The sequence below is a fragment of the Macaca thibetana genome, chromosome 2, assembly GCF_024542745.1.
Source record: "Macaca thibetana thibetana isolate TM-01 chromosome 2, ASM2454274v1, whole genome shotgun sequence".
In the NCBI taxonomy this organism is placed as follows: Eukaryota; Metazoa; Chordata; class Mammalia; order Primates; family Cercopithecidae; genus Macaca; species Macaca thibetana.
This window is the reverse complement of record NC_065579.1, coordinates 120,371,657-120,398,149: the sequence shown is the minus strand read 5'-3', so window position 1 is coordinate 120,398,149 and position 26,493 is coordinate 120,371,657. Positions and strand designations below refer to the sequence as shown.

Genomic DNA, 26,493 nt, shown 5'->3' with positions numbered 1-26,493 from the left:
CTAGGACACGACTGCCTGGCCTTTCCTGAGCCCGCCGCCAGAAGAGCCTGCATTCACCCCTCAGCGAGATGACGCATGTGTCTCCACCGTGTGGCCCAGCCATAGACTAGGGGGAGAGGGGGAGGGGGTGTTTGCTTTTAGCTCGAATCGGGTCCAAGTTTACCCTGCCACCACCACCATCATCGTCATTATTGATGATGAAAATGAAGGTAGTATTCATTGTTGGCTTACTACATGCCGGGCTCTGTGTAAAATACTTTACTTGCGCTATCTCACTCCGATACTACAACAGTTCTATGAACGAGTTGTTATTATATACCCCATATTAGGGATAAGGAAACTGGGATTGACATTGGTTAAGTGACTTGCGCAAGGTCACACAGTTGCCAAAACCGAGGGTTTGAGCTCTTGTTGCAGAGCCTTAAGTACGGAGGAGGAAGGAGTGGGGGGATGACCCTACAGGGTTGGAGGGGCTGATTTCTGAGAAGGGAGTGGAAGCAAATTCCTCTCTCAAAAATCTGTAGAGGCCTTTTAAAAGATGCATTTGGTGGCTGCTGGTGATGTAGGTCCCTTACATCTCACTTTGGTACCGACAAGGGACTGTCCCCATGTCAACCCAATGGAGAACAACTGAGGTCCTTAAAGGGCTCCCTTGTGCAGTCAGGTGCCATGACGCAGGTTCTCCCTAGTGAAAGCACCAAACGAGGTGGTGAAGTTGAACGTGGTGAAAAGTTCCCATGTGTTTCCATAAGGACAGGCAGCAGCTGGAGGAATGTGTCAAAGGAAGGGCTGGGCTGAGCTGGTCCTCTCTTGGAAACAGGCGTGTTCCAGATGAAATGGAGGAGGGGGCAGGGGGACTAACCTGGCCTTTTAGCAGCTTTGGGAGCTGAGGAGCTGACACTTAGCTATGGAAAGCTCCTTGCATTTATGACTTCATTCTCCACCTGGATACCTCCTGCAAGAAGCCTTCCAGAATCCTGCTAGGATGAACAAATTCTTCCTCCTTTTGGTTCCTTTAATGTCTATCTTGTGGTTTTTTACTTACTGTGAACTGAGTTAGGTCCTCATTTCCATACAAGGTAGTGAGCTCATTAAAGGGAGAGATTGTGCCTCATTCCTGGCATATCTCTCCAGGTTTTGCTTGAGGTTCAAAACCTTTCCTGGCCTGACAATGCGTCTTCCTCACACTGGCTTTCCTGTGGGTATTGCATAAGCTAACACATGGAAAGTGCACCCAACAGTGCCTGTACATAGTAAGTGCTCCATAAAGATTAGCTATTTATGTTTGAATTGATTTTGAGCAGCTATTTATTTCTGAAACTAGTTTTTAGTGTCAGGAACCTGGATAATTCTGACTTGACAGAGCTGTAGAGAAAATACTGTGTGAAGGCCTATGATGGGAGCAGCTGCAGGTCTCAGTTGAGGACCATTTTGGAGAAAGGGTGGAGGAAGGACAGGCAAGGGTGCCTGCCCAACTAGTGGGATGTCTCAGAGTGTCTAACGGGTCCTGAATAGGGGCTGGTTTGCAGTGTTTGCAGTGTGCAAGATGCTGCATGGGCTTGTGTCTTTTCCTTCCACTACTTGCCAAATTTCTGGGAGGTGATGTCCTAGGGCTCTCTCATCATGGAGTTTAAGAAGGCTTGGTGAGATAATCAAGTGGGTTTGGAATCAGACACCTTTGAGTTCAAAGGAAACTGTAGTGTCTCGAAGTGTTAGCTCTCTTCACCCTGTGTGCACAGATTGTTCACGGCAGGGGCGAGTGTGTGTGTATGTTTGTGTGTGTGTATGTATGTGTGTGTGTGTGTGTATGTATGTATGTATGTGAATCTACTTGTAATGGGATAGAAATATACTGACTAGGAAACCTGAATGGCCTGGAATTCATTACAATCTGAAAGTGACTATTTCATGTAATAATTACACAGGCACAGTTGGATCTTCTGACGTCTTCATTACCAGTAAAGATGGCCCTAGAAACCGTTTCACCAGTTTTCTGCTCCCTCTTCCATGTTGAGAATATGATTTAGACTGTATGACAGAATTGCTCTTAATGTGTCTTCATGACTATGCCTTTTAAAATCATATCAAGTAGGCTCATATTTGGTATATGGTAAAGAAAAATAATTACTTTTGTGTTGTTTGCATCCCAAGTTAGCCACTCCCAGGGACGCAGGTCACTTTGGATACTGTCTACATGGTGGGAGAAAATTCTGTTTCTACTTCATGGCAGTTCTCTGGAAAGATACATGGACCAAAACTGTCTGCGGCAGGACTAGATTGTGCAGGAATCAAACTCAGTGGATCTGCCAGGTTGGAGTTAGTTCATTTTAAATGGAGAAGACAGTCCTTTGTCATAAAATGCCTTTACAAAGTTATATATAATTATGTGTATTCAGGAATCATTTACCTATAGTAAAATGCATATCTTAGGTATATAATTTGATGAGTTTTAAGAAATGTATGCCCTCAGGTTAATCACTCAAATCAAGATAGAGAACATTTTCATTACCCCAGAAATTTTTCTCATGTTCCTGTCCGTTTAATTTCCCCCTCCCCCTGCACCATAGATTTACCATAGAATAGTTTTGTCTTAAACTTCATAAAAATGAACTAATGCAGTATATACTCTTGTGTTTGGCTTTTGTTATTCAACAAAATATTTTGGAGGTTTCATGTTGTTGCATGTATACTTCATTTGGTTCTTTTTTTTATTGTTTAGTAATATTCTATTGTATACACATACCAGTTTGTCCTTTTGCTTGTTTATGGACATTTGGAGTATTTACTGTTTTTTACTATTATGAATAAAGCTGTTATTAATGTTTTAGTTGCTCTACATCTTTGCAAATCTTTGATTTTGTTTGTCTTTTGAATTTTAGTGGTTCTAGTATATGCTTGGGAAAAGTGATACAGGATATAGGATGTCACTAATATTTATTAAGATCTTGTCTTAGAATATAATAGGCGCTTGGCTAAGCTGATGCTTCGTGGGCATTCTCTTTTTCAATCCTTACAACTGGACTCAGATGTTAGAAGCTGAGGTTCAGAGAATTTGGGTAACTTTTCCAGGGGTCATACCACAGTGGCAGAAGTAGAGCTGCAATTCAGCTGTGTCTGATTCCAAAGCCTGTGCTCCCAATTCCTGGGACAGTAGGTCTCCAGGTGAGGTCATCAGACCAGTGGCATTAGTATTACCTGGGAACTGGTTAAAAATCCATATTGCTGGGCCTCACCTTAGTTCTACCAATTCAGAACCTTTGCGGGGGATGGGGTTGGTGTTGGGTGGGATAACATCCATGGGGTGTTTTAATAAGCCCTCAAGGGATTCTGATGCTCACTCAGTTTTAAGAACTACTGTACTAGGGTATAGACCAAAATTGAGAAGATGACATCAGATGAGGCACGTGACCTGGGTTCTAGAATAAGCTCTGCCAGTCACATTCTTAGAGCCTAAATTTCTCTATGCCAAAAATAAGTGGGTGCGCCTCTTCAGGTTATTTGTGCTCATGAAATCCTGTGTTTCCATGGATCACCCAGACTCTAAAGGTTTAAAATGGTATGATTGTAGTTTCCCAAAGTGGTGTATTCCAGGTCATGCTTACATATTTTTGCAGGTGAATTTTGTGGGTTTTCAAATTACCTAGGAACTATAACTATCCCTCTACTTTTTTTGTGTGTATGGCAGTATGGAGATAATAAAAGAGATACAATTTAAAAGCCAAATAAAACCACCACTAGACCCTTCCCCTCACTGTATTGAGGGAAATTGTGATCACATATTGTTGAATGTAGTTCTTTGTGTGGCTTTTTGTTTTGGTGTTGTTTTGATTCATTGGAATTTATGACAATAACTCTCATTTTAAAACACAGGGCCTTGTCTTTCAGAGTTGTTTGGTTTCTCATGAGTCTCTGGGCTTTCTTCTTTCTCCTCAGTGACCTCCTTCTGGTGCGCTGCTAAATGCTTAACAACCAGTTCTGGTAGTGGGTAGACCCTGATTTATAGCATAGCTGAAGTTGGGAAGAAACGCATATACTTGCCATTCCCAAGCCAATGTGAACTGGCCCCCGCACACCACTGACCACTTATAAGGTAGTGCCCTGGTGGTGACTCACCTGTAATTCCAGCACCTTGGGAGGCCAAGGTGGGTGGATCACTTGAGCTCAGGAGTTTAAGACCAGCCTGGGCAACATGGCGAAGTCTCTACCAAAAAATACATAAACTAGCTGGGCGTGGTGGCGAACTTCCGTAGTCCCAGCTACTTGGGAGGCAGAGTGGGAGAATCACTTGAGATCTGGAGGTAGAGGTTGCAGTGAGCCAAGATCGTACCACTGCACTCCAGCCTGGGTGACAGAGTGAGACCTCCATCTCACACACACACACACAAAAGATAGCTCCCTGAGTAAAGTGCCATTCCCTCACCCTGTTTGGTACCTTCATAACCTCGACACCATCTCATATTATCTTCTTTTTTTTTTTGAGATGGAGTTTCCCTCTGTCGCCCAGGCTGGGGTGCAGTGTGATGCGATCTCGGCTAACTGCAACCTTCACCTCCCGGGTTCAAGCAATTCTGGTGCCTCAGCCTCCCGAGTAGCTGGGATTATAGGCACGTAGCACCATGCCTCGCTAATTTTTTTGTATTTTAGTACAGATGGGGTTTGGCCATGTTGCCCAGGCTGGTCTCTTGAGCTCAGGCAATCCGCCAACCTTGGCCTCCCAAAGTGTTAGGATTACAGGTGTGAGCCACCGCACCGGGACCTGTTTCTTCTTTATTGTCTGTTTCTCCTCCCATGAGAATAGAAGTTCCATGAAAACAAGAAGCTTATCTCTGTTGTTCACCGCTGTATTTCTCAGTGCCTAAAAAAGACCCAGCAAATAATAGGTGCTCACTAAAATTGGTTGGCTGCGTGAATGATTATTCCATTGTTTTAGAAGGTAAGTGCAACTAGGCCACTGGCAACATCTTTCCTCCCTTTCTCTCGATTTGTCTTTTACTTCTTGTTTAGGATCCAGAGGTCTTCACTTTCTCATCACCAGATCTTCTAGTTAGCTGGCTTTCTGTGTCTGATAATTTATACTGGGCTATAAATGACTGACAAGGATTAATGAATCCTATTCAAGTCTTTCTGCCTGTTGAATCTAACTGAAGTTTAACAAGTGAGCCTCTAAATGTAGAATTTCAGATGTTCAGCAGGCATGATGATGAGGATTTTTTTTGTTGTTGATGTGGGACCTGTGTCATCATCCCTAAAAATGACTCTTTCCCTCCGTTTTCTTGCAGCGTTGTCCCTGTGTACTATTTTTTTTTTTTTTTTTGGCTAATAGCATATCAGATCTTTGTTGCAGAACACAATCCAATTTTAGCCCTCTCACTCTTAAATTGTACTTTGTGTTTATGTCTTTTTTTTTTTAACTTAAACTTTCAAAAATCAATCTGTTTTTGTTCTTGGTGCCAAAAGAGCACTCTTGGAGGGGTATTTTTAGGTTACACTGTGGAACACTGCACAGCTTTTACAAAAAATGAAGCAAGGGCAGACAACCCAACTTGTCCATTGTTTCCAGTGGGCACCCCTTGCCATTGGCTGTGTTATTTAAAAATAGATTAACTTGACCTTCTGTGGCGATGGCATACAGTTGGCTCGCCGTGTTTCTTGGCATTCGTTACCCAGCTGGTTTTAGATGGCAGAACTGATGATATCCACCAAGGGTAATTAAGTGGTTTATAAGAGAAAACATTCTGACATCTCCTTACCACAAGGGTTTATGTGAAGGATGTTGCTTTGTAAACGAGGGTTATTTAATGCAAAACACCACTCTCGGTGTTAGTGGCCCTTTCCTTGAGTTTGTATATACATGTAACAGGATATACTGATTTTGTGTACACTGAGAATAAAGGCTGTCAAATTCATTAAGGGTTGATATTCACATCCTAAAAAAGTAGGTTACTGCATGCCTGTCTGTGTTTTTGCAGCTCATATGTGAGATCTGTAACCTTGAAAAATTCCTAGTACATACTGGTACATTACTAGACTGCACCCCTGTGGAGGTCGGCATCGATATAGTATTTCTTTCTTTTTTTTTTTGAGACGGAGTCTCGCTCTGTCACCCAGCCTGGAGTGCAGTGGCACGATCTCAGCTCACTGCAAGCTCCGCCTCCCGGGTTTACGCCATTCTCCTGCCTCACCCTCCCGAGTAGCAGGGACTACAGGCGCCCGCCACCTCGCCCGGCTAGTTTTTCGTATTTTTTAGTAGAGACGGGGTTTCACCGTGTTAGCCAGGATGATTTCAATCTCCTGACCTCGTGATCCGCCCGTCTCGGCCTCCCAAAGTACTGGGATTACAGGCTTGAGCCACCGCGCCCAGCCTCGATATAGTATTTCTTATGAACTCATTTTGTTGCTTCCACGGATGTCAAGGATTGGCCTATCATATTGACTCTGCTTTCTAGTAAAGTGTCCTATGGAGGGTCTAATGTGTTCTGGATGTCAACTTTTCTGAAGGCATGTAGCAAAATTAGAAAATGTAATTTGGACAGTGTCTTTTATGATTAAATAGTAATCTTCTCTTTTTATGGCTTAGTAATTACATAATAGAATAATCCATTATTTATCCTTTCTGTAGTCTCTGTATCTGAGTGAAAGCCAAAGTCCTTGTAGTGACTTCTAAGGCCGCCCATGACCTGCCCTATGGATTTTACTTCTCTCTCTCTGTCCTGCCTGCTAGTGCCCACCTCATCATCTTACAGGCTTGCTATCTCTTGAGCTTCAAGTCTTTCTCAAATGTCACCTGCCCAGTGAGGCCTCTTGTGAGCACATTATTGAAAACCATAACTCCACTGCCACGTGTCATTCCCTGGTCCCCTTCTTTCAGCTTTATTTTACTCCATAGTATGTAGATCACTTCACCATAAGTAAATTTCTTATTTTACCTTCTTCTCTAGAATGTAAGCTGTGAGATGGCAGGAATGTTGTCTTGTTCTCCCACGGTAGCCCCAGTAGCAAAAACAGTGCATGGTGCCTAGTACTTGCTTGGGTATTTGTTAAATGTTTATGGTCAAATTTAGAACTAGAATAAATCTCTCCTGAGGTCTATTACCTTTGAAAATGTAAATATATAGAAGTGTCTGAAAATTTAGGTGATTCATGATGGATCACATTAAAATTGGTAAGAATTTAACATTTACAGTCAATGGCTGGGGCTAAAATAGAGCTTAGCTGATTGATCCAGGAATATTCTTAAAGACGGTGAACATTGCTGGCCTGCTTCAGTTGGCCTTAGTATTATGGGTTTACAAGCAAGAACATGTGGGTCCTTGGTCTCTTGTCAAGAAGGGGAGGGAAGAGTCCAATTTTAGGTTTCCCTGCATAGAAGAGGTCCTTGACTTTAAAATTAGTTGAGTGCCCTGATTTTCAGAGGTTACTTTGATTTGCGAAATGACGGTAACAAGAGTTACCAGGTGGTTGATGCAAACAGGAGAGCTGAGGCTACTAGAGTCACCATGATGATCTTGGCGAGTTGGGGATAGGTCTGTGCACAGCATCCCTTACTTAGCCAAGTCATTGGCCCCAGTCCACTTTGAGTCCTGTGTGCCCCCCACCAACATGAATCCCTAGCAGCCGACTCATTGGCCCCAGTCCACTTTGAGTCCTGTGTGCCCCCCACCAACATGAATCCCTAGCAGCCGACTCCAGATCAGGATTTGAATGCACAGGGCTTATCTGGGAGGTGCTCCCAGGAAGCTCCAGTAGGGGAAGGAAGAAGTGAGACCAGTGAGTCAAGGAGGCCAATGGGGGTGCTTTAAAGAGCAGGTCAGCACTGCGTGTCTACGGCAGCCCCATGCTGAGTATGTCAGGGAACTTTGCAGACTCTCTCACCTCTAAACAGACTGAGAGGTTCTTCTGGCTGTGTGTATAGACTTTCTGTGTTACCATCTCCAGTGTCATGAGAATGAGCGAGAGGTTCTTCTGGCTGTGTGTATAGACTTTTTGTGTTACCATCTCCAGTGTCATGAGAATGAGTGAGAGGTTCTTCTGGTTGTGTGTATAGACTTTTTGTGTTACCATCTCCAGTGTCATGAGAATGAGTTACTTAAGAGAATTACATTCTCATGGCTAAGGTATCAACCCCATTACTGCGGACAGAGGCATTTGTGTGTCCCTTTAATGGGCCACAGTTATGCTTCTTACAATAAGGCTAATCTTTGAGTCCATTATGAGACAAGACTCGAGGCTCTCTTTATGGACAGGGGCATGATGGTGCAATTAAAAGGTGATCATGCCCTGATTGTAAGCCATGTTTCAAAATTACTGCTATATATAGTGTCAACAGGACCATAGTACTGCTCATAAAATGATCCACAAATAGCAATTTACTGATGTGTCATGGAGTCAGATTTTGGACACAAGATTGGCTTGGGTGAAGAGGCAGACTTTACACTTTACTAGCTGGGTGTTCTGGGGCAAGATACTGAACCTCTTTGAGCCAGGTTTCCCCCTCCGAAAATGGGGATAATAATGATACCTACTTTCTAGGATTGATGGAAAAGTAGAAAGTAAACCACATGACACGGCTTGGCACATAGTGAGTGCTCAATAAATGTTGGCTTCTGTAATTGTTTGAATGTTCCCCATTTGAAAGCCCTTGGGAAAGAAGAAAGACTCTCTTGAGAGATGGGAGATAGCAGTGCACAGTTCTCTGGAGAGCTTTTCAAGTCTAGAAAAAAAAACAACACTCTTTTTTTCTGCTTGATTCAGATGCTGTCTTTTTGAAAGGCTGAGACTGGATTAGTTCAGACAAGTAGGAAGGAAGCCTCTGGACCTCATGGAGGTTTGAGCTGCCTGAGCTTCTCCCACATTGTCCCCGTTGATTGCTTTTAATGATTGTCCACAGGTTGCGGGTTGTGGTAGTGTGGAGGGAGGGCGAGTTCTTGGGTGTTCCAGGCAGGCTTTTACCGTCAATTATGATTCTTGAGAATGGGACTCTGTGGTCCTCTCATCTTCCTGGTACCACGTCTGGGCTCCTACATCAGGAATGGCTGGGCAAGCAGTGGAGCTTAGTGGTCATAAGGGTTTGGAGTCAGACCACCCGGGTTCAAATCCAGGCCCTCCCACTTCCCAGCTGAGAGACTGGGACAGGTTAGCCTCCCAGAACATCAGTTCTCCCAGTTGAAAATGAGACTGTTACCTGTGTCATAAGGTGTTTGTAAGGATTAAATGAGATAATGTATGTAAAACTTGTAGTATCCTGCGTGGCTCTTAAGTGGTGCTCATTGAAATGCCTACCCTACTAGCAGCTGTGATCTTTTCTTTTCTTGATCTCAGCTCACTGCGATACCCGCCTCCTGGGCTCAAGTGATCCTCCTACCTCAGCCTCCTGAGTGGCTGGGACTACAGGCGTGCACCCACCACACCTGGCTGTTTGTTTGTATAGATGGGGTTTCATTACATTGCTCAGGCTGGTCTCAAGCTCCTGGGCTCAAGCGATCTGCCTGCATCGGCCTCCCAAAGTGCTGGGATTACAGGCATGAGCCATCGTGCCTGGCCAGCTGTGATATTTTCAGCTGAGAAATGGAGGTATGTCAGTGAGCACCTCTGAATCAGTGGTTCTCAGCTGGGGGCAAGTTTGCTCCCCAGGGGACATTTGGCAACGTCTGGAGCCATTTTTGGTTGTCACAATTAAGGAGAGTCTTGCTTCTGGCATCTAGAGAGGGACGCTCTCTAGGGATGCTGCGGAACACCCCACAGTGTACACAACAGCCCCACAAGGGAGAATTATGCAACTCAAAATGTCAGTAAGGCTGAGGTTGAGAAAGCCCCTCTAGAGGCATGACTCCATGCTTGATTCTGGGAATCTGAGTTAGGAGGGATACGCTAGTAATTGTAACTATTATTTATTGTTCCTCTGATATATCACTTAAACCCAGGTTAAGGGTTTGCCTGGGTAGATGAGCTTATTCTCATTTCATCTGTAAGAAAATTAGCTTGAGAGGTCAGGTTCTCCTGGTTCCCTGACTGCTGACCTAGGTGAGATTCAAACTCAGGTCGACCTGATTCCAATAATCTTACTCTAGGTTTCCACGTTAGAAATGTCTTGACAGCAGGAGCATGGTGGTTCACGCCTGTAGTCCCAGCTACTAGGGATGGAGGTTGCGGTGGGAGGAGTGCTTAAGCCAAGGAATTTGAGGCTGCAGTGAGCTATGATGGCACCACTGCACTCCACCCTGGGTGACAGAGAAAGACCCTCTCTTTTTTTTTTAAAAAAAAGAAGGTTAAAAAAAAAAAAAAGAAAAAAGAAAGAAATGTGTCTACCCCATAGCCTGGAGCCCCCATGTCAATGTAGAGACACCGGTCTTAGGCTGGCCCTTTTGCTGCCAGAGAGACAGTACAACATGCCTGGTGACCCCACAGAAAATAGTCTTACAAATGAAAAATGGGTTCCCAAAGTGTTTCCTGCCAAAAAACAGTGTGTTGCTGTATATTTTCAAGCAATTCTGCTTTGCTGCCGCCATCTCCTGTTCCCTCTGATCAGCCTCACCAACGCTGTCCATTCTTTCCTCCCATGTGCCCTCTCTCTATCCTCCATGCACTTCGTTATTTCAAAGACTCACAATGGTGCCTTGTAACTATAGTTTTGCCCAACTGTCTCCCATACTAGATTATGTGTTTCTTGAAGGCAACATCCTTGTTTTATGGATCTTTGTAATCTCTGCCCTCCGTGGGTACTCAGGAATATCTGTTGAATTGAATTCTTTTTGAGGGTAATGAGTAGGCAAAATTAAAAAAAAAATTGTCTAAGATCTTGTTGGCTTGAAAATCCATGTCTTATTTTTAAGGCATATTAAATATACTTAGCCATATGTCTGACTTTTCCGTGATGATTTAAGATGGTTGTCTGCCAGTTGTTGTAGCATTTTGAACTATAGAGAAAAATATTGAATTAATTATGTTGAAGGTCTTAGAGGGCCTTTATTCTGGCCAGATGTGTGCATCTGCTTGCGCCTGTTGCTTATGTAATGTGGCCGTGGAAGGTACCACCCTGGCCTGGTTTACATAGTATTTTACCACCTGGATTCTTGGCCAAGCGTTCGAATTTACATCTGATAGGGAGAGCATGTTCATTTCCTCCTCCATCTATCAGCCTGTTTAAGTCTGTGTGAGTTGGTTAAGAATTCAAAACTCAAGATCAAGTTGTTAAAAAAAAAACTTTCTCTGGTATTGCAGCATGTGTTTTTTTTTTTTTTTAATTTTATTTTATAAAAAGCGTAGGCATCTAGATTTTGGTTTCTAATCTTTTAAAACTTAAATAGTATCGTGACCTTATATGACTATCAATCACTATCTAAAATTGGTCTGTGATTCTACAGCGTATGTATTTTCCTGGTGAAATTTAAATTTTCTCTCATTTAAACAATGTATATAGTACAGAAATATGTTAATATGGCAGAAAAATATGCCTGCATTGTCCATAATCCCACCCCAGAGAAATACATGTGTTAACACTATTTTTATCCAGATGTACACACACACATACACACACACACACACACACACAAACACAAACATATATTTTTGAAGATGGGGGGCTTTTTCTTATGAAAATAAGACTGTACAGTACATGCTGTTTGGGTGGGGAGTTTTCTTCGTGCCTAACAGCGTATCATGGCTTTTTTTTTTTTTTTTTTTTTTTTGGTGACAGAGCCTTATTTCTCTGTCTCCTAGGCTGGAGTGCAGTGGCACGGTCTTGGCTCACCTCTGTCTCCTGGGCTCAAGCGATCTTCCCATCCCAGCCTACTGACTAGCTGGGATCACAGGTGGGTGCCACCATGCCCAGATAATTAATTTTTGTATTTTTTTTTTTTTTTTTTGGGTAGAGGCAGGGTTTTGCTCTCTTGCCCAGGCTGGTCTCAGAATCCTGGGCTCAAGCAATCCACCCACCTTGACTTCCCGAAGTGCTGAGATTACAGGCGTGGGCCACCGTGCCTGGCCAATCATGGACTTTAAAAAAATACTACATATAGATCAAGTTGACTATTTCAGTGACTGCAGCATTTATTTTTGGTTACTTTATAATATAATAAGCCATACTTTCAGGATGAACATTTAGAGTGTTTTCAGTTCTCTTTAACATATTGATGACTATCCTCATACGTACATTATAGCGAACATCTTCAGATATTTTCTTTGGATAGTTATCTAGAAACAAAGCTGTTGGCTCACATGAATTATTTCTTTTTAAGACTTTCGGTATCCATCATCATTTTACGGCCCCCCTCCGCCCCCCGAGAATATATTAACTTATATCCCTGCTGGCTGCATATTGAGAGTCCTGTAGTTTTTCACTTATCTCACTTGTAAAGATAATACCTTGTGCTGGAATTGTTTATTTATGGTGGTCATCGCAAGTCAGATACTGAGTAGTAAGTTTGGTTTTTTTTTTGTTTAAGATGGAGTCTCACTCTTGTTGCCCAGGCTGGAGTGCAGTGGTACAATCTCAGCTCACTGCAACCTCCACCTCCTGGCTTCAGCCTCCCAAGTAGCTGGGATTACAGGCATGCACCACCACACCCAGATAATTTTGTATTTTTAGTAGAGACGGGGTTTCACCATGTTGGCCAGGCTGGTCTCGATCTCCCAACCTCAGGTGATCCGCCTGCCTTGGCCTCCCGAAGTGCTGGGATTACAGATGTGTAATCCCAGTATCCAGCTGGATACCGAGTAGTATTTTGAAGGACAATTAGGGAGTGGTGGGGACTAGGATTACCTGGAAGGGCTTATCCTGTTCAATGGGAAAAGCTGCCGTTCTGCTTTGGCCTGTTGCTGCTATGTAGGAACATTGGCCCGGTGTTTGTAGTCTAGATTTTTCAGGTTTTCAAGAGAACCCAGAAGCCTGTTTTTTGTTTTTGTTTTTTTTTAAATGAACTTTGTTAGTTTTAAAGTGCTGGTTCAAAGTTTTCTTTTTTTAAAAAAAGGGTGAACCAAACAAAACACATCTGGGAGCCATATTTGGTCCTCAGATGACAAGCTTGCAATGCCTTGTTTATATATTTATCTCTCACTTGGTTTCTCTCATACTTCATCTCTTCAAAAGCAGTAATTGCATTACTCCTCTCTGTGTTCTGAGGGCCCAGGATACTGACCAACTCACAAAAAGGGTCAAAATATGTGTGTTGAAATGATTAGTACATTCTGAAAGTGGTCTGCTTTGGCACTATAGTCCATGTAGGTTTATTTGAGGCCCAGCTGGTGACAGCTTTCCAATTCAAGTTATTAAGAGCTGGGGAGAGAGTATATTTTGACAGCTGATCATAATTCTTGGAATATTTTGTCCCAGGACCCCGGTCTGCTGTGTCTTAGAACTGGGTGCAGTCACATCTTGAAATTGATGTTCACATGAATTTGAGTTCTTAGTACAGGAATAGAATCTATTCTCTGCCCTGAAGTGATTTTGTTGTGAAATGTGTAGCCTTACCAACAAGAATGAATGAAGTTTATGTATACCATCTAGAGAGGTTTTAAATTTGGCAGGAAAGTTCCTAATCATACAACTTGTTTGGACTTTATATATAGATGAATTGGGACCCTAACCTTTACCCCAGGAGTAGACACTGTCGGAACACGATTAACCTCTAAGACGGGTAGGCATCTGTTTTTCAGTGCCAGCATTACATGGTAGAATTTGGTTTTTTTGTTTTTTGCAAACCAGTGCAGCCCTTCTTGCTTTCCTGCTTGCATAATAGATTGTTCTGCATTGCATAATTCATGTCGGGCACCAGGTTTGCTGCACTAGGACAAGGAAAGGGATTCAGGTGATTCAGATGAGAAATTTAGTCAGTGCATTTTTTTTCTATCAAGGAGCCAAGAAAGGTCCTCTATTAAATTACAACTATAAAATTGTCAGCAAAAGTCCAATGCAAGGTTAAAATCTTACTTTGTTTGGATTTATATTGTGTGTCTTTTCTCTCCTTCTCTAGTCCCCTTTCCCCCTCCATTCCCATATCAGAATGGAACATTCCAATAGACTGTCTAGGAATTCAAATTTTAGATAGGATATTCTATATGTAATACAGAACTTCTGACGTGAGATGCAACTTAGGAGAGTTTTCAAGTTTAGACTACTGTATGCCCCGATCCACTTCCTTCATTGTGGTCACTGCTTTTGGAGCACCCAGAAGCCCCCTCGCTTGGCGTGAAGTTTAACTTCTGTCTGCTGCTATAAAATGCTCAAGGATAATGTGGCACAAAAAGCTTATATTCCATGGTGTTTCAGGCTGGGTGATCCCAGGTTCAATTTCTGTGCTTTGGTCTTTGTTAAAGAGTCTAGCCGTGTCACAGTGCACATGCACAGTTAAGTACCTCCACAGTGTTTGTGAAACCTGTTTTATTTCAGTTAAGATTGGCAGAGCCCTATAGCTGACCCTAAGTGAACTCTAGGTGCGTATGTGATAAATGCATATTGCTGTGTGCCACTGAGGTTTCATGATTGTTTATTATGTGGCATTATAATGGCAATAGGTAACAGAGACAATGAGATTCCATGTTCAAATGGCTGACACGTGTCCAAAAGCTATGGGTTAATTTGGGACATTGAATCTTGAGTTTAGGCAAAGATGGAAAAAAACCCCCAGTAATTGTTCATTACAGTGTAAGGACAGCAGATGAGACTGTTGTTTCGGATACCTACATCCAAGGAAATGCCCTGGCTTCTGCCTATGTGAATCTACGAGCCACATTTATTAATCCCATAAATTTATTTTTCTTTTAAAATTAAAAATTGAAAACTTTTGAAGGCACAAAGTGTTACCTCAATATTGATATATTATACACGTATCATTATTTACAAGGGAAAAATTGGGAAAATAGGATGCCCAGCAAAGGAAAAATTCATGTAGCTGTTGCCTATTTATGTCTCTTCAACTCCGTGGGAAAATACTGCCATACGGAAGAAAGGCCCTGGCTTTCTTAAGCAATGTGAATTTGTTTCTGTGACATTTTAGCTAAAAATGTAAGCTCAAGATATTCTGTGTGAAATAAATTATCCCAAAGAAAGATAATTGTGAGAAGCAGCCATTAATGGGAATAAGATAGCTGCTTGTAATGATTGGAGGCTTTTTTTGGTGGAAGGAGCTTATCCATGGGGTTTAATAAAACATGGTGAGTCACCCTGTTGCCTGAATTCCACAGGGGAAAGAGACATTCGGGAAAAGGCTGCAGGGGAAATTTGCGGTCCTGTGCACCTGTTACCAGGCACTTACATTCACCTGGTGGCTGCTAACAGATTGCAGGCACAGCTTCTTGAAGAAAATCATCAACTTTGAACACAGTACCCCACACATTGGATTTGGGTGAACGGAAAGTATATCAGAATTACCTGGGAGAATTTTCAAGTTATGGTCACCGGGGCGTGGCCTTATTAGTGATTCTGACTCGTGTCTCCCTGCTCAGCACAGTCCTGATACTCCAACTCCAAAGAGTAGTCCACAGAACAGCCACTTACATAGAATCAGGCAGGGATGTTTGTTAAACATGGGGATTACTAGACCCCAGCCCAGACCTATGGGATTAGAATCCTGGGGGTGTGGGCTCTGTGAATCCAAAGTGTTCAAAGGTGCTCTGGCTGAATGTGGCAAGTCCACCGTGTGATGCTCCAGGCTCTAAAATACTGGCCATTTCAATTCCAGTTATCTAATAAGTGATGGTAACAGACCCCACTGTACACTCGAATAAACACTGATTGTGGGAGGCGGTCAAGAATAGAATGACAAATTGAGTTATTTGAGCTGCAAGTTATTCAAGGGGGCAAATGCTAGGTGTGTGCATGTGTTTTGTGGAAGGTCATTTTCTTGTTTCAGGGTCTTAGCATCAGTCTTGCAATTTAGAGGGAACTTTTCCTCTGTACCACACTTGCCCTTTTAAGGCAGAAAGGGAACTCCGGTGGAAAGACAGCTTTGACCAATAGAACTTTCTGTGATAATGGAATATTCTGTATCTACACTGTGCAATATTTTATTCCCTAGCCACATGTGGCAATTGTGTACCTGTAATGTGAATGAGGAACTGAATTTTACATTGTATTGACACACAATTTAAATTAAAATCTATCTGCTTGTGGCTAGTGTCTACCATATTGAATGGCACAGAAGACAGTGCCACCACAAATAGTGAGGACAGTTACACACCTTTGGTGTCACATCCAGCTGCTCCAAGACAAGGTTGGAGTGATACTTTGGGTTGATGCTTCTTAACTTTGAAAGCTTGGGGTAGATCATGTTTTAGTGTCCTTTGGCCTTTTTCTTTTTAATCAGTACATTTACCGATGACATTTTTCTTAAGGAAGCTCAGCATATGGTAGTGTGCTAATTGTCCCAGGTGAAGTAGGTTAGGGGTGATGTTTTCTCCTGTTGACTGCTCTGTCTCCAGCACGTGTAATGAGGGAATATAATGGATGGCTGAAAAGTGATTTCAACTTGAGTATTTTATGCAGGGTGGGAGACTCTGTTACCCCGAGGTTACATAGTTAAACTGTTGTATCACTTGATGCTTTTGGTTATAATTAATTTAAAAAATGCAACTCAAATGGCTTAGGTAGCTAAGGAGATGAACTGATGCATATAACTTAGAATTTCAGAAGGATGGAGCTTCAGGTATGGCTCAGTTGGGGTATGGGTCCAGTTTCTCCGTAATTTGCTTCAGAGTTGCCGATAGTCTGTATTCACTACCTGTGAAGATACAACCTACATGTCTGTAATGGACAGCCTTGATTCTCAGAGTTGCTGTTTTCACTGTCCTCCTATCTTGAGCCTCAAGATGGCTCTTCTTTTTGAGATACCCCACTCTGTCACCCAGGCTGGAATGCAATGATGTGATCTTGGCTCACTGCAACCTCCAGGTTCAAGCGATTCTCCTACCTCTGCCTCCCAAGTAGCTGGGATTATAGGCATGCACCACCATGCCCGGCTAATTTTTGTATTTTTAGTAGAGATGGAGTTTCACCATGTTGGCTAGGCTGGTCTCAAACTGAGCTCAAGTGCTCCGCCTGCCTCGGCCTCACAAAGTGCTGGAATTATAGGTGTGAGTCACTGCGCCTGGCCAAGATGGCTTTTATTTGCAGATGGATAACAGTGGCAGACAGGGGTGATATGCCTTGTTACTCACAGCCAGGGATAGAGAGAGACCCAGAGGAATGTCATGTACTGTGTGCTGAATGCCTTAGTTCTGCAATCCCTAATCATTGATGCTTATGCACATTGGTGCCCACTCGCAGTAACGGGTGGGGTCAGTCCTTATTTGGGCCTTTAGACTTGCACAGGGAGCAAAACGTGGTTCCCTAAGGAAGACGGAGGTGCTGTTGAGAGAAGCCATGGAATAGATACCAGGTCAAGTAATCAACTGATCCCCACTTCTGACAGCTACCTCCAATGGGATGGTGGATTTAGAGAGAGGTCAAATTGGACAGGTGCCATGGGAAATTTAATTGCAATTGAGTATCGATGAGGCAAGAGTGGACTCCTTGGATATGAGTTTTAACTTGACCTGATGAGTTAAAAAATACAGCTCCCATTTATTGATCCGTTGTTACCTGAGCTCTTGTCAAACTCTCCACAGACACTATCGTGTTATTTTTTTTGCAACAACTTTGCAAGTAGATAAAATTTAACCCATTTTAGTGATGAAGAAACCAAGTCTTAGAGAGGTGAAGTAGTTTGCTTTAACTTCACAACTAGTAAACTGCCATTCTAATCTGGTTCTAATTCCAGAGCCTGTGCTGTTAAATAGTATTCAAGACCAGCAGTTTTCAACTGAAGTCATGTTGCCTTTCCAGGGAACATTTGGCAATGTCTGAAGACAGTTTTGATTGTTACATCTGGGAAGTGCCACTGGTATATGGAGGGGTAGGGTTCGGGGTGCTGTAAACATCCTGTAATGCACTGGACAGCCCACTGCCAACAAAGAGTTATCTGGCCCAAATGCTGGTAGCAGCAAGATTGGGAAACCCTGCCTTCTAGTTCTGACAGAACTCCCCATAGGTTCACTCACCATCTCCTAAGCTCACTTTATTTTATTCTTAGCTCTCATCACCATCTGAAGTCAGCCTGCCTATCATCTGTTCCAGTGGAGTGTAATCACTTGAGAGCAGGAAGCTGATCCATAATCCATATATTCTACTCTGCTTATGGCCAGGCAGTACCTGGCAGCTGAGCAGCATAAACATTTGTGGAATGAATGAGTGAGTGAATGAACCAATCAAGAGGGCATCCTTCTTGGGGTGGGTACGTGCCTTCCAATTGGATATGGCTCAGGGAAGATATGAGAATTAACCGGAAGCCTTGAACAGTGCTGGGGAACAATGGAGACACACTGTGGCTTCCCAAAGGGAAGAGCAAGAGGTGATCAGACAACCAGTTCTCATTCTTGCAAAACTCGACAAGCAATGACTTGAAAGAGGAGAATGGGAGGTAAGTAATGAGACCAAGCCATACTGTGCTGAGTGAGGCAAGAGTCAGAACTCAAGTGACTGATTAAGACCCTGAGCACTCAGAATTCAGAAGGCTGCAAAGAGGGTCACCAGTCCATCAGTGACCACCAAAGGCTGTACGAGGTCCACCTGGAACCTCGCCACAAGGGGCCGTGACCATGATCCATTGTGAGGCAAGATAGCTTAGTGGTTACAGTGGTCATTGCTGTATTTTCTGTTCCATCACCGCCCCTTACTGGCTATGTGACCTTGATCACTTGCTTAGCCTCTCTGTGCCTCAGTTTCTGCATCTATATATAAAAAAAAGCCTGGCTCTTTGTGCCTGGCTGGAGGCCACTTAGCCTAGTGCTTAAGAATTTTGGAATCTCAGGGTTTAACTCCTGGCACTGAATACCCTGGTTGGAATGTAGAGAATGGGACGTCACCTCTGGCGGACTAGAGCATGGCCAAATGCTGTTAACCAGGCCGTCAGTCTTTGGAAGAAAATAGTCTGCTTTTACATCCCCTGGTGGTAGCAGAAAGGTACATGTGTGAAAATATGCAGGGGCTGCTCGTGTGTATGTTGGGGTGAGGGTGTAGTGGAGGTTAAAGGTATCTTGTTCCAGCAAGGCTTGTAAAAGAAAACAACATTAAATGGGCATGTGCAGACACAGACCCCCTCCCCACACCAAAGTGTCCTTCCTTATCTTTGTCTCCTGGTTGTGTGTGCGTGAAGCACAACCAGCAAAAATTGTGGGCCCCATCTCTGACCAAGATCAAAGGAGGAAAAATAAATGAGTCTAAGACAAAGCAATTTACAGATATTAATTCCCAAAGAAGAGTAAAGATGTTTGCCTTTTCTCTCAGCGTGTTGGTTCTCGGCATTCTCATTGTTTGACTACTCTAATGTCAAACATTCCTCCTTTTTCCTCCTCCGTCCTTGTGTTTGCCTAAGAGTCCTTTCTTTTCAAAGTTGGGATGGCTTCCAGCTCTCACCTGCCCACTCTGTCCTGTCACCTGGCTGTTGGGCTTCCTGTATGAGAGTGAAAACTGAGGAGAGTAGAGTCATACAGATGATGACAACAATAGCAGAGCTTGATTTGGTGCCTCTCTGCTCAGGCTTTGCACTGAGGGCCACACGTGCACCATCCTTCATCCTCAGCACGTGCCGTGAAGTGTGGGCACCATCCTCCCCAGTTTAGCGGTCAGAACCCTGAGCCTTGGAAGTTGTTACTTGCCTGAGATTTCACAGCAGATTAAGTGACAGCAGTGGGTTTCCTCCAGCTTGGTGTTTGCCGGGAGGCTGCATTTTTGCCTGGTGGCAAGTAGCGGGATCCCCTTCAGGCTGTGATGTACCATTGTGTGAATTAAGGGTAGGTGACCTCCTGGAGTTCGGTCTGAAGAAAGCCGAGGCCAGGCACCCTTCCTTGCACCCTCCGTTGGAAGGGAGACGTCTGTGCCTTGCCGTGAGCCTGGCTCGTTGCAGCGCAGAGCTTCCCTGTTTCTCCATCTGCTGCCGCGCCCTGCGCGTGTCTAGACACAGGTGCTTGCGTCTTCCCGCACTGACTAACTCCTACTTTCTCCTTGGGGTTCCTGGCAGTGCAACTTGGCACTTCATGAACGTAGCAAGGTTCTGTGAGACTTAAACAAAATTGTGGTAAAATATACAGAACATAAAATTAACTGTTTTAATTATACAATTAAGTGGCATTAAGTATATTCAGGTTATTATGCAATTATTACCACTATCCATCTCCAGAACTTTTTCATCTTCTCCTACTGTACCCATTAACAATCCCCCATACCTCTTTCCCCTTGTGACCTCTAAATTTCTTTCTCTGTGAATTTGACTACTCTAGATACCTCATATAAGTGGAATCGTACAGTATTTACCCTTTTGCAACTGGCTTATCTCACTTAGCATAATGTCCTCAAGGTTCATCCACGCTGCAGCGTGTCAGAATTTCCTTCCTTCTAAAGTCTGAATACTATTCCATTGCGTGTGTACCACATTTTGCTCACCCCTTCATCTGTTGATGGAGATTGGGTTGTTTCCGCCTTTTCCTATTTGACTTTTATCTTCCCACTCCCCTCGGAAGCAGGTGGAGTCACATTTTCTTGATGTTGTGGCCTCCTCCATTCTGCTTTTCTTTCTTGCTCAGCTTTGCCTGACTTTCCCTGGGTCTCTCCGGAGCACCACTTACCCAACGTCTCCAGCTCCGGTGCTGGGGCACATATTGCCAGGGTAGAGCCTTGCCAGCAACATGTCCTCATTGCTTCTTTTCAAAGGGTGTGTGTATTGGTCAGCTGTTCTTTAGTCCCACCATCAGCTTTGACCCAGTCAACCCTTCCACCTTTCTGGCTTGGAGGCTATATGCTTAGTAATTACGTGCACAGGATTTGAATTTCATGTAGTCTGGGTTCAAATCTGGTCCTGCTGCTTCCTTGCTATGTGGCCTTGGGTATGTGTTTTTACCTCTGTGAAGTAGCAGTAATAAGAGCACATATCTTATATGATTGCTACAAGGATTCAACGAAATGATGCAGTCAACCCTCGGCATGGAACACAGAGCAAAGGCAACGCTGAATAACTGATAGTTATTACCATATTAAGTTTGTCAGTTTTCCTCCTTTGAATCTGATCACTTGATTCTAGGCTTGTGGAGGCGCTGAATAGACTTCGTAATTGACTCAAAACACTTCTGTTTAACACTTTGGGTTTTTATCTTCTTTCCTGGCACTGCTACCTCCTTTGAGATTTTATAGAGCTGAATTTGTTGGACCAAATTATGTGGAGCATATTTGATAGAAACACATTCTAAGTATACTGTCTTTATGTCCTCATGTTATTTCCTTTCGATTTCTTGAAGTCTCAATTTAGTCACCACTCTGTAGGAAGCTACAAATGATGATAGAGCAATTAAATGATCCCTGAGTCTTTAGTGTGCTAGAATGATTGATGTACAGATAGAAAGAAAATGCGTATAGACATTTTCCAATAAACTTTATGTCAGGGTAGTTGCGTGGTTTGGTCAATTTTTCTTTCTATTGATTATTCCATTGTGAATGGGATAAAAATTAAGCCACTGGACATTTATTGCTTATAAACTTTTTGGCATATTGTAAAAATCTCATCTAATTAGTATTTTAAGGCAATAGCTATAGAATATCTAGCATATACGTAGCCCTTACTGTATGCCATCCTTTGCTAGAAGTGCTTTTTATCAACTCATTTACTTCTCAATCATCTCTATGAAATGTGTTATAATCATTCCCATTTTTGAGAGGAGGAAATTGAGGCACAGAGGAGTTAAGATTTTTTTTTTTCCCCACTGCTGTTAATGGTAGGCAAAACTGGGAAACAAACTAGGTTCTTAGGTCCAGGCTGGGAGGAGGTTGGCTGTGTCCAGTTATCAATGAGGAAATGGATGCGTGCAGGACATAAGGTGCTTTTCTGGGCTCAGCAGAGCCAGGGCTTTATATCCAGGTCTTTTATATATCCAAAGCTTACTTTGATTTACCATAGCTGTCTTAATTTATCAATTAGTATGTATGTATTATGTCTTTGCATTTTTATTTTTATTTTTCGTAGAGACAGGGTCTCACTATATTGACTAGGCTGGTCTTGAACTCCTGGGCTCAAGCAATCCTTCTGCCTCAGTGTCCCAAAGTGCAGGGATTACAGGCATGAGCCACCGTGTCTGGTCTGGGAGAGGATGCAGGGTGAGGGGATGGTGGTGGCACAGGATTAAACAGTGCTGCGGGCATTCCCAGAAGGAAAAGATCACGTAAAGATGATTTGTTGTCAGTTAGAGTTAGAACTGGCCTTAAAGGGGAGGTAGTATTTGTCTGTAGGATATTTATAGAGATGGGGTGGAATGTTATTCTAAGTGGAGGAAACAGTGGGAGCAAAGGCCTGGAGCAGGAAAATTCCAAATGTACCATGGACCCAGAGTGTCTTGAGTTGAGTGAACATGTAAGAAAATGATGGAATGAGATAGCCTGTGTCCTTTACCAGCCTGGCAGAATTTCAAAAGCGTTAACTCTTGGTTTTGAAATGATTTGATAAGGCCTCTTTGGAGAGTATGGAGAAGAACCTATTAAAAATGGTAACATTTTGACCTAGGCTTTCTACTACTAGAAACCTATTCTCTGGAAATACTCAAACTCATAAAAGATATATGTGGGGCTATGTTCTCTATATAGCATTGCTTGTAAAGACAAAAATTTAAAGTTGGCTTATATGTGTTGTGGGTGGTTGGAAAATTGTATGGTATCTCCCTACAGTGGCTTATTCTGTAGTCAGTTAAAAAAGTGAGGTGGATCTCTGTCCTGACGTGTAAACAGATGATGATATATTAAATGAAAAAAATAAGAGACAGCAGCTATAGGATGATCCCATTCTTATATCACAGCTACAGCTGACCTGATTGGGTGTGCTTGTGTGTGCCTTAAAATAAAAAAAGGTCTGGAATAACAAGGACCTGTTACCTGTGGCTACCTCTCAGAAGGGTTTGTTTGGGAAATATCTGGTTTACACCTGTTCTGGTGTAATTATTAACAGTGCCCTCTTTCAGTGTTTGGTGAACTGCTTTGGATGGTGAATTATGTGGTTACCCTACCTTCCTCTGAGGATTGGAATTGGGGCAAGAGAAATGGGAAACGGGCTGTGACACAGGTGACTCGTTGGTGTAGTTTACAGCAAGCAGGTATTATTTTTATGAGGGAAATTGAGGAAGATGGCCCTGATACATTATGTAGTGGTTCACTGTGGAGCCACCATTGCATGGTCATTATCAGGGGAGAAGTTACCTTTTTTCTTTTCATCAGGTGTGTGAGTATCTCCTTCATTCTACTTAAATAAGTCTTCAGTCAAATCATTGAAGATTTTTTCATTGTCTGAGAAAAGTGGGTAACATTGGCCTTAACATGCTTTTTCAAATACCTAGTGGGGATTTTTGCAATGGTGCAATCTTTGCTCACTACAACCTCTGCCGCCCGGGTTCAAGTGATTCTCCTGCCTCAACCTCCCGAGTAGTTGGGATTACAGGCATGTGCCACCACGCCCAGCTAATTTTGTGTTTTTAGTAGAGATGGGGTTTCTCCACGTTGGTCAGGCTGGTCTCAAACTCCCGACTTCAGGTGATTCACCCGCCTTGGCCTCCCAAATTGCTGGGATTACAGGCATGAGCCACCACGCCCGGCCAGAATGGAAGTTCTTCTTTGGGAAAACAACACACCTTTTTTAAAAATGTAAAACTGTGACCTTCCCCACCCCTGGGTTCCTCAAACATAAATTTAGACACAATAGGAGTTAAAATTATTAAATGAGTTACATGCAAACTATTGACCTAGAGTGGGCTTCAGAATTGGCTAGGTTCCTCTTTTCTTTGCTTCCCAGTAAAACCCTAGAGGAAATGGGGATGGGTGGGAAAGAGCTGCAGTTAAAAAATAGCAGTGATTCAGATTTACCGGACATTACAGGGGCACTTCTGATGTGCCAGGCACTGTGCTAGATGATTTCACATCTGTCCCCTTATTTATTCTTTCTTTCTTTCTTTCTTTCTTTTTTTTTTTTTTTTTGAGATGGAGTGTTGCCCTATTGCCCAGGCTGGAGTGCAATGGCACAATCTTGGCTTACTGTAGCCTCTGCCTCCCAGGTTCAAGCTATTCTGCCTCAGCCTCCCACGTAGCTGGGATTACAGATGTGTACCACCATCTGTACACATGTTAGCCAGGCTGGTCTCAAACTCTTGGTCTCAAGTGATCTACTCGCCTCAACCTCCCAAATGGTTGTTTTTATCACTAATCCATTTCCACCTCTGCTTTTCTGAAATTAGCTACTTATTACTGAGCCTTAATTTTTTTTGTGTGTTTCAAGGTAAGACTGGTGATATGGAAATTTTAATGCTACCTCTTCTCATATTTGTATTTATAGGAAAAACTTGGAATGAATGTTTACTGCACAAAGTATAGTTTGTATTATTCAAGTTGAGTGGATCATGGTGTAATTCCTTTTTGTTTGCCCTCTGCTAAAAAAATAATTTCTAAGATGTTACTTGATAACTTGTCCAAGAAAAGTTTACTTAAAAGTTTGACAGATTAAAACCTGTATGCATTTGAAAGTTTGGTGTTTTGGGTTAACTGAGTATAGAATGTTTCAGTGGCTGTCATTCTTTTGAATTTGAAGGATGTAAACTTTGAAATACCATTTTGTTGCCCATCCTAACTAAAGCAAAAGCAAATCTGATATAGACAAAGTTGTGTGATGTAGGGGGAGTTACAGCTAAGGAAAAAGGAAATATTGGACATCTGTTGGGTGTCCTATTGCCCTTTAAAAAAGTTAACTCATTTTTTCCCCCAGAAAAGGACAATCCAAATAATACTGTTACCTGGCCATACTTCACTATCTCTCATTCCAGTTTTTTTTTTTTTTTTTTTTCAGCATATTGTCTGGCTTCCTGGAAAGCAAACTCAAGAGATGATTACCGTATCGGACATTGGTTAGGGAATGCTTTTGGTATCAACTCCTGTTGGAGGAATTGGGCTGCAGGAGAAGTTAGGCTGTGAGGTTGTCTCAACCAAGGCCCAGCTGACCTGCAGGAAGCTCTGACATGGAGATGGTTCTTCAGTATTGTCCTGTGTTGGGATGACAGGGTGAGGCTTGTATTATTACCCTCAAGTCAACCAGGATGGGAGGCGGCTGTTCTGGGAAGGCTATGTGACCTCAGGGAAGGTGACTCTCTGCAGCCAACACAAGTCTTGGAGGGGGATCCTGGAGGCGGGTGGCATAGTACAGCATAGCGTTCACTGCATGTGGGCATGTGACATAGAGGTATATATTTGTGTGTGTGTAATTGGCTTAATAAGCACCGCTTTCTTCAGTAACATGACCAAGAACACACATCTGGGACGTGGGTGTGCTTGGATTTGAGCTCATGTTTGACTAGTTCTCAAACCTATCTTTTTGTCTTTCTAGGACTGTTGCAGTGTTAGTTGCTGAGAAAAGAATACTTGGGCCGTTCCCTTTCATTTTCCCTTTGGCGCATTTATGTGTGCTGCCATGTGGGGACACCCTTGAAGTTAGCTGAATTGGCTTCCTCCCGGTATCTCCAACCTTTTGTCACAGAGAGTTGAAAGGAAAGGTAAATTCTTTTGTCCTAAATGAATCATCAGCTGGAAGAAAAGTCTGAACTCTAGCCCTCTATTATGTTCCCCAGCGAGGGATGACTTTGGGCAAATTGGTGCCCCTCCAGTTCCCGGGGAAGGCACTTGACTCAACAGGCCTCTTTCCATTTAAATACCACAGGTAACACTTGGCTTCCTCTGAGAAAGCTTTCAAGTCCTGCCCCTTTGCTTACAGCCGGCTGGCATTCTGTGTACCCCCTACGGCACTAGGATGAGACCAGCTATAACATATTTGCTCTATGCTTTTATCACTGCCTGGAAATCCTGAGGGCAAAGGTGCTTTGTAAACACCAAGTTGGTAGTGAGTGGTATGCAGACAATTTGAAAATAAACACAGTTCAGTTCATGTAGGGGTTATGGGACTTCTCCAAATACCACAAACTGCAAATTCTGAAAAGAAAGTTAGATTTTATCAAAATTTAGGTGTTTGGGATTTTCAGAGAGCTGTCCTACTAATGACATCAGAGTCCCACCTAGCCAGAGAAAGCTTCTTTTCATTATAATGGTGTAAGTGAGGAACACGTAGAAGGGTACTTGTTTTCGGCCTCTTATCATCTGCCGGCCTACACCCAGGTCAGAGGATCAGATTCTTTCCGGAGGCAGCTTCTTTCCTTCAGCCTTTTACTTGAGTGAAGCAGGCTTGTTGGGCATCAGTGAATATCATGCTAAGAGTTTTGTGGTTCCAGGAGACCTAGAATAAGGGGGAAAGCACTTTGTGAATTGCCCAAGTTGTTTCCTAGGGATATGCATATTGGGAGCCCTGAGGAGTGGCCAAGGTGAGTTCTACCACGGAACGTAGACTCACACTCAGTACCTGAGCAGGCTCCTTATTTTCTGTATACTTTTTGTTGTAAAAT

General features: G+C 43.0%; 1 protein-coding gene across 20 annotated transcripts in view; it reads left to right on the top strand.

The window, feature by feature from the left end:
* The window catches only part of MAGI1 (membrane associated guanylate kinase, WW and PDZ domain containing 1), a 686,305-nt gene that overhangs the window by 1,456 nt on the left and 658,356 nt on the right, over window positions 1-26,493 (top strand). The gene's annotated exons all lie outside the window — the stretch shown is intronic.